Genomic DNA, 7,863 nt, shown 5'->3' with positions numbered 1-7,863 from the left:
ACATAAATGAATGTAGCAATGAATTTATCAGTATATATTACTATTACCATATATATCTTAACCATTTTTTGCACATTTATACCCCTATGTACCAATTTCTAAATTTCCAGCATTGGCCTGTTTATTCTGCAAAACAATTTCTCAATACTTAAGATTGCAAAATGTTACAAAATCAGGTTTTTTTATTTTATTCAAATTTTAACAAATCAGGTTTGCTTTTGGTGATATTGTTTTATAAAAGAATGTTATGTTCTTTGTAACAACTATAGACAAAAGATAAAAATATAAAATATACTATTCAATACTATATTCTTTTGGAACAAGTATTAGGTAGTAAAAAAGGTAGTTTAAGTATAATTAAAAAAGGATCTATTTTGCTCTTTATTATTTGAAGTAACACTAAAATGCAGATTCTTGTACAAAGTTATTGGAAAAAAACTGTTTAATGGGCAGTCGAAGGGAGATCATTAAATACCACACAACCCATCAATCTTTCATTGGGCCAGGTGCTGTTTGCATTGCTTCACAGCTGCCTCCAAGGCTACAGTGAGAACAAGGACTAAAGTTTCTTATTGAACCAAAATTAAGTTTGTTGTTTATTTCATCTTGTTATTTTTGCAGATCTGCCTTAAATGTTTATTTTTTAAAGCAAGCAGTGAGAATACCTGAATTTTATTTATAGCCCCTGTGCAGTATATCCAGCAGAGCTTAGAAAGGAGGATAGAGAATCAGCATCGGGTGTGCCAAAGTTTATGGCTCAAACTAAACAGCATTTTGTTTTTCTTCCACATTAGTAGAAGTGGAAATTGAAAGAGAATCTTAGAACTTAATGGACAGAAATACAAATCCTTCATCAGACAATATAGCAGCCTTATATGCATTTTGTGTGTATTTAGCAGTTTGCCTTTCAGCTTAAATAACGCTGTGCAAAGATTAGAAGCCATCATAATGATTTCCCCTTTTATCATTTAAAAGCAGCCTGAGCTATGAAATATGATCGCTGATGGGTCACTCCGGGTAACAACACTTTACACATTGTTTTTTGCTTTATTCAATAAAGGGCACTGTGTTGACAATATACCTATATAATGAATAATTTTTTTGTGTTCATTGTTTTTGCTCCACATTTGTGCAATACAACAGGAAATGTTATATCTACCACTCAAGAACAGGAACATAAACATAACATGTGTAAACTCATAATCCCGCAATAAATCAGGGAGGTTTGACATCTATAGTTTTAGGTAGATAAGAGAAGCAGTGTAATCTTGTTTGAATTGCACTCTCCTAAGCAAACACAGAATATAATAAAGGCGAGCAAGTCAACACAATGATGGCTCACACCCAGGATGTGCTTTTATCTTTAAATGACAGGACGTTATATATGAACTTAACATATGTTTAGTAAAATATATATATTTATTGCATATAGGATATTATTATTATTATTATTATTATTAATAAACAGGATTTGTATAGCGCTAACATATTAGGCAGCGCTGTACATTAAATATTAGGATATGTATACTCTCACAGCATATATTATACACATATACACAACCTCTCTTGCAGTGTTGCAGAAAGACTATCTGTTACTATTTCCAAAGTTTGCAGTGTTTAATGGGACACTGTTTGTTAACTGGTAAACATGGTATCTGGTTTCCTGAGTAGGCTTTAACGCTTTCAATGATATGAAAAATAGAACATGCTTTATCTAGTAGGAACAGGTGCTTCTAATTATCACCAAAAAAAAATCACTTCTCCTACTATTATGCAATGTATATTTACCAGGACAGCTATCGTGTTTTGTCTTCTACAGCAGAGGTCCTTAACTTTTATTAGCTCATAAGACATATATAGCATTGGCTAGTAAAATGTACTACAGGCTCAATGGTGTCATTGGAAGTACTGATGTCTGCTGCCACTGGTCCGGAACCAGTTTTATCAAAGCTATGTGCATGTGCTAGATGATTGTTGCCTAAGGCGAATGATTGTGATCATCTCAGATGAAAACGTAGTGTGTGAATAGCACAGATTACTAAATGACTGTATGGGGAAGATCACTGTTGTATCCTATAGAAGAGGATGCAACTAGGAGCCTCTTGCTCGCCCTCCCCATTAAAATGAACAGAGCGATGTGTACAGTGCTCATTTGTTTTGACTGAAAAGGATTAGGTAATTTCCAATAATACCAGTTTACCATCTGTACACAGCTTAAGACAGATGATGTAATAAGGGAATACAGGCGATTCTGACCTCATATTTGGTACAATCCATTGGACATTGCATTCATGTGTAATTTCAAAAGTAGTGATTTCTATTCTTTCCTTAATATTTATAGTTATTTTAAGCTCTAAAAAAGCAGATGCTGCTCCGTGAGACGTGTCACAATCATTACTTCTTCAATTGTACTTGAGGAGCTACCATTCGTTGAATTTTTGGGACAATTGTCTACAAATGAACAGTTAGTGGAGTTTGCTCTACTCAAGAATTTTTAGAGAGTATTTAATAAAGATTTGTATTTTATTCATGTTTGGTGGTTTTGAGATGTTGAAATAACCACCCTTCCCTTTCTTTCAGGGCGCTAATCATGTTGTTATTTTATCAATAAAAATCCACGTTTGTTATACCCGGTACAAAAGACTTTGTTGCTGTCCAAAACACTGCTGAAACAGAATATCTTACTACATAGGTTAATGTAGGCTAATTTTTGCTGAGACCCTGGGCAAAGTTGATTGCACTTTGCATGCTCTTAAAGGCAACGTGTTGGTAATGTCATGCCATGTGACATGAACTTAATTCTGGCCACTTAATGTACAGCGCTGAGTAATATGTTGGCACTATATAAATCCTTTTTAAATTTATTACTATTATTATTATTATTATTATTATTATTAATATTAACAATAGCAATAATAATGATAATAATGAGCACAATTGTTTTTGCCTAAAACAATTGCTAGGGCTAGCTATAAGATCAGAAGAATATTGTGGTTAACTAAAAGAGTGTGAGGAACAAGGAACAATATATGTAACAACATATAAGACCACATTTATTGCTTACCTACTGCATTTTTTTATTTGGCTATAAACGGGGTGAATGTGCTTGGTCCAGGGATATCAGGTTTTCATCTTGAGGGTAGCCTTAAAATTAAACATTCATCCAACATCATGAACTTAAATCCACATTTAGTGTAGCATTCATGCAAATGTTCAAACGGGTGGCAGTCAATGTTTACTTGGTGTTCAGCCAGAATTGTATTGTATTGTATTGGAGAAATCCCTGCGCTCAGTCAGCCTGTATCTTTGGAAAGAAGCTCGGTGACTGTACTGAAGCCTCGATTTACTAAATAGGATAATGGGAAAGTGATAAAGTACTTGTGGACTACCATAATGTAGGGTAGCATTGAGATATATTTTTTGGTTCTTCATCCTACTTTACCCGACCCAGGCGCGGGATGGGGTGACGTAGGATGAAAAAAAAATTGCTGATCTCGCAGCACATGCGTGAGATCAGATAATTTTTCTCTTTGAGCAAAAAGGCTCCTTCTGCGCGTGCCCAAAATGCTCAGGCATGCATAGAAGGAGCACCCAAGAGCCTCCTGGAATGCCTGACGTAGGTATCCCGGGAGGCTTTGCACTCCCATTCATTCTCGACCGCCTAGGCAGCCAAATATTAGAGGGCGGTGCTGCACCGTTTTTTTTTTTAAAAAGGGTGTTGCACCTAAAAAAAAAAAAAAACTGAATTTTTACTTTACATAAAAGGGTTGTCTAGGTACGCTTTAAGTATCCAAAAACACACTATAAGCCAAATATCTACTGATATGTTTAAAATACAATAGACGATTGTGAGTTAGCTGTTCATGAAATGGAAACTAAAAAGTGTGCATTCACCAAGAAATGTTCTGTCAACAAAATCTCAGAGCATGTTCCAGGTTGTCTTTGCTTATACAATTGATACCACCAGCAGCAATACATAGAGCTATCCTGTTAGTTTTTCATTCTCTGCATCTGAAGAGTACTGATTACCCCACATAATTCCTAGGGGCCCTATAGAATAAAACTAGACTGACTGTGAAACTGAGGAGTTAAGGCCACAAGGTAACTTCAGCTTTTGTGTTGCCCGGCAGTGCACTGGTGAGGTGTATTTAGAAAGCCATTAGAAATAACTAGTAACCCAGTGCACCAAAGTACACATTTCTGCATTGCACTAATAGAAATGAGCCCCAATGAACCAAGTCTGGATTGGTAGCCTAACTTCACCAAAGATAAACTGGATAATAATCTTCCTAAACACATTCAAATTAAGATATTTTCTTAATGAAAAAAATCAGGTTCACTAAATATTCACCTTGTTTTCTGTGCTTGCCCTGTAGACTCCTGCCCGTTTAATACCAAGCCTACCAACACCACCCAAAGCCATCACACCAGGTAGGGATATGCTGTTGGAGACTGTCAAGGACTGGGGACATGTTACAACCATGTGCAAATCAATGCTGTTACATTCGTGCTCTTTGCAGACCTTTTAAACATGACTAGTGCAAGATTTGATAATTCCTTTGTAAAAGACCGTAGAATCCATACACATAATAAAAGAATTGGCAGTAAAAAATGAAAACGCGATTTTAGGAAATAAAGCTATCCAAACAATTTCTTTCAATGGTAATTAGCAGGTCATTTGGAAGAGGGCTTTGGAGCCACCATCAGTATTAAAATATTGCAGGCTGGACATCAGGGTAATAGGTTATTAACATTTTATGTAGGCATTAAAGCTCTTTAGAACTTCTAATCTACATTTGAGTTGGTGCATGCACAATAGTGCATTGCTTGAGTGGTTCTACAGATAGGCAATGATTAGGAGAGCCTGGAGTATAAAGGAGAGGAGATAGGGATCCAATGGTAATTTTATTCACCTAAAGCTGCATACACATGCAATTATAGTCATTGGAAAGGATCTTTCATGATCCTTTGCAGGGTTCTCCCCAGGCCCTTTTAGCTGGGGATACCACCCGGCACTTTTCAGCACCCACCCGGCTGTTTTTGGGTGGTAACCAAAGAGTTTGGTCACAATAAAGAGGGCTGCCACCCACCTACAATTTCTTCCCACCCAGCTTGAAAAAATTTCTGGGTGGAGCACTGCTTTGCAACGACTAAGAACTGCACGATGCATGAAAGAGCGCTGCACCCCACTGCACGCTCTCCCCCTTCATTTCCATTACGATCATTCCTCGTCCATCATCCGTGGATCCACCAGGACGTTCGCTCGGATGATGGACAACGGGCACTGTACACAAGCCAGATTCTCATCCGATATAAGCCCTGAGCCTATTATCCGACAAGAACCATTGAAGGTGTGTACGTAGCTTAGTGGACCATTTTAGATAGGAAGTTCCATTTACAATTCTTAAGTACGGTTGGTGCTGCGAATGAAGGGTAGAGGATGACTGTATTTTACTTTAAAAGTTCTGGTAAGTTTTCAAATTTACCTCTGATAAGGTGCCAACCTAGGGGAGGGACTTTGCCATGTAATTGCCCTTGACTGGGAGGATTGGCAAAATATCTGGTTGTCCATTGTGAATAAGCTCTAATTACAAATAAAGTATTTTTCCAATGGTATTTGACAAGAATATTAAAACACATTCCATCTTACACCTTGCTTTGTTTTTGGGGCTGTCAATCTCCAAGGTAATATGCTACATATTTAGTGGTTTTGTCTCAAGGTGTAAAGTCCTTATGGACCAGAGTATACCACCTCAATAACTCTATTATGCTATTTAATAATATTCCTAAAAACCCTTGGGAAATGTTGAGAGATGTCCCTAAACATGTTTGCATTCTTATTTGCCATTTATTGGGGACCGCTACATAGTAAACCATATAAGCCTGGAAATCTCCTATCCTTTAATACTAATAGGTTGAAATTAGACCGTTGTCTATTAATGAACAGATTACTCCAATCCTTTTGGATAGGCATGAAAAATTTAAATTTCACACCATGGATTGACTATACTGACCCTACATGTCCTGACCCTTTGCTTTTGATGTAGGTCTCTTAGGACCTTTTCTGTCTCTTTTCTCACCCCACCCCTTGGGATGAGAAGGTTTTCATTCACCCCTCCATCCCAGACACTTTTTTTATTTTTCCCACAGTGATACCAGACAACTCAGTGGTGGTCTTAATGTATCCACCATGGTGCCTTAATAATTACATGTATTTTTTGGAATTGTATTGGCCTTTTATATTGTTTAGACAGTTGTCCTTTAGATTCATTTCAGTCCTTTGGCATTTTTGTACCGGCTGTTCTGTTCATTTTGTACATTCTAGTATATTTCTTTATTATGAATATTGTTCTTGGTTCACTATATACTGTATCTTTAAGATTGACAAATAAAGTTCTATGTAAAGAAAAAGATAACAAAATTCCTTCTGACAAAGCTGAATTCCAGACAAACTGCAAGTGCTTGATTGAAATACAAAAAAATATGTATGTATAGATTTTGTTGGTGGCATAACTTTGTTATTTGGTAGTTAATCAATAGGATTTGGTAACATACCTGTCCTTACCTGCCCAGGTGTGCAGAGAGCACACCTGAGTGATCAGTGGTTGCCTCCCTACGCCTAATCTGAATCAGGAGATTACAGAGATTTATATCAATCAAAATAACACAAAATTACATAGTGGCATAAACATCAATGTAATGTTATTTCTAAAAAATAATTAAAAATAATTATAAATTATAAATTTCTAAAAAATAATTAATTATTACTTTTTGTTTGTCTGCCAGGAACTTATTTTAATATTTTTTTAACATTTTTTAAAACAGCACAATTAGGCAACATTTAGTTATCTATATATATTGTGTTTTTCTTCTCTTCTTTTTATTGCAAGTAGTTGCTTTCTATAGTGTTTTCATGCTAGATACAACATCCAAAGCATTTGCTGCCCCAACCGCCACCATAGACTTGGAACCACTTTTTAACACTTTTGTAAGTATTTTTTTTACCTTTATGCAATTTTAAGCAGCTTCAGGTGTTCTGGAGGACAGCAAGGGGAAATAAGTGGCAATTCTTTTCCAGGCTTTGCAACCAAATTTATTAATTTGGCAAGCATTTGCAAACACCTGAAAAACATAGCTGTTAGCACCTGTCACCATTTATCTAAAACAATTTCAGAAACCAACCAGGGACTTTTAGGGAAAATATTTCAACTCAAAATTATGAAAAAATACATTAAGATTTTTATTTTAAACATATACAGTTATCTTAAAAATGTTTAAAAAAGAGGAAACAATCTCAATCACATTTCACGCGTTTCATAGACCTAAGTGCACTTCTTCAGTTATTGATTGGGATAATTATCAGATATTTGATCAACCTCATGTATCTGAGGTCACTTCAAAAAGCGGGGTAGGGAGTCCATACCACGTGGCAACAGGGTGGATCCTAACTTGGGCTAATGGCAAGATTCTTTGAGGAATTATAGCTGACCTCTCAGCCACATAGATATTGACATTTACGAAAAGGTATACATACCAAGTATTACCATTCCAACATGAGAAATGCCAACCCATTAGTGCTCTCCTGCTCAGGAACTGCATCCACAAGGAAGGGATTCAGAAGGGACAGGGACACTGTCTTTGACATATGTTTTTTCAGTTCTTGGTCTTGCTGTAGCTCACCTTATGAACTGCCTGATCACAAAAGAAAAGTAGAATTAGCAAATGCTTCCTTCTGTCTCCAGAAGACTGATGACCTTACTTTCCCTGATATCTCTCCTAACCTAGGTCCTATCACTTGTCTAAAGCCCAGGAACTGTTTTTGTTCATTGAAAAAAAGAAGTTTTTTCATTCTATTAATGATGT

The sequence above is a fragment of the Pyxicephalus adspersus genome, chromosome 2 (assembly GCF_032062135.1).
Source record: "Pyxicephalus adspersus chromosome 2, UCB_Pads_2.0, whole genome shotgun sequence".
NCBI classification, from domain to species: Eukaryota; Metazoa; Chordata; class Amphibia; order Anura; family Pyxicephalidae; genus Pyxicephalus; species Pyxicephalus adspersus.
Note: the sequence above shows the minus strand (reverse complement) of the source record.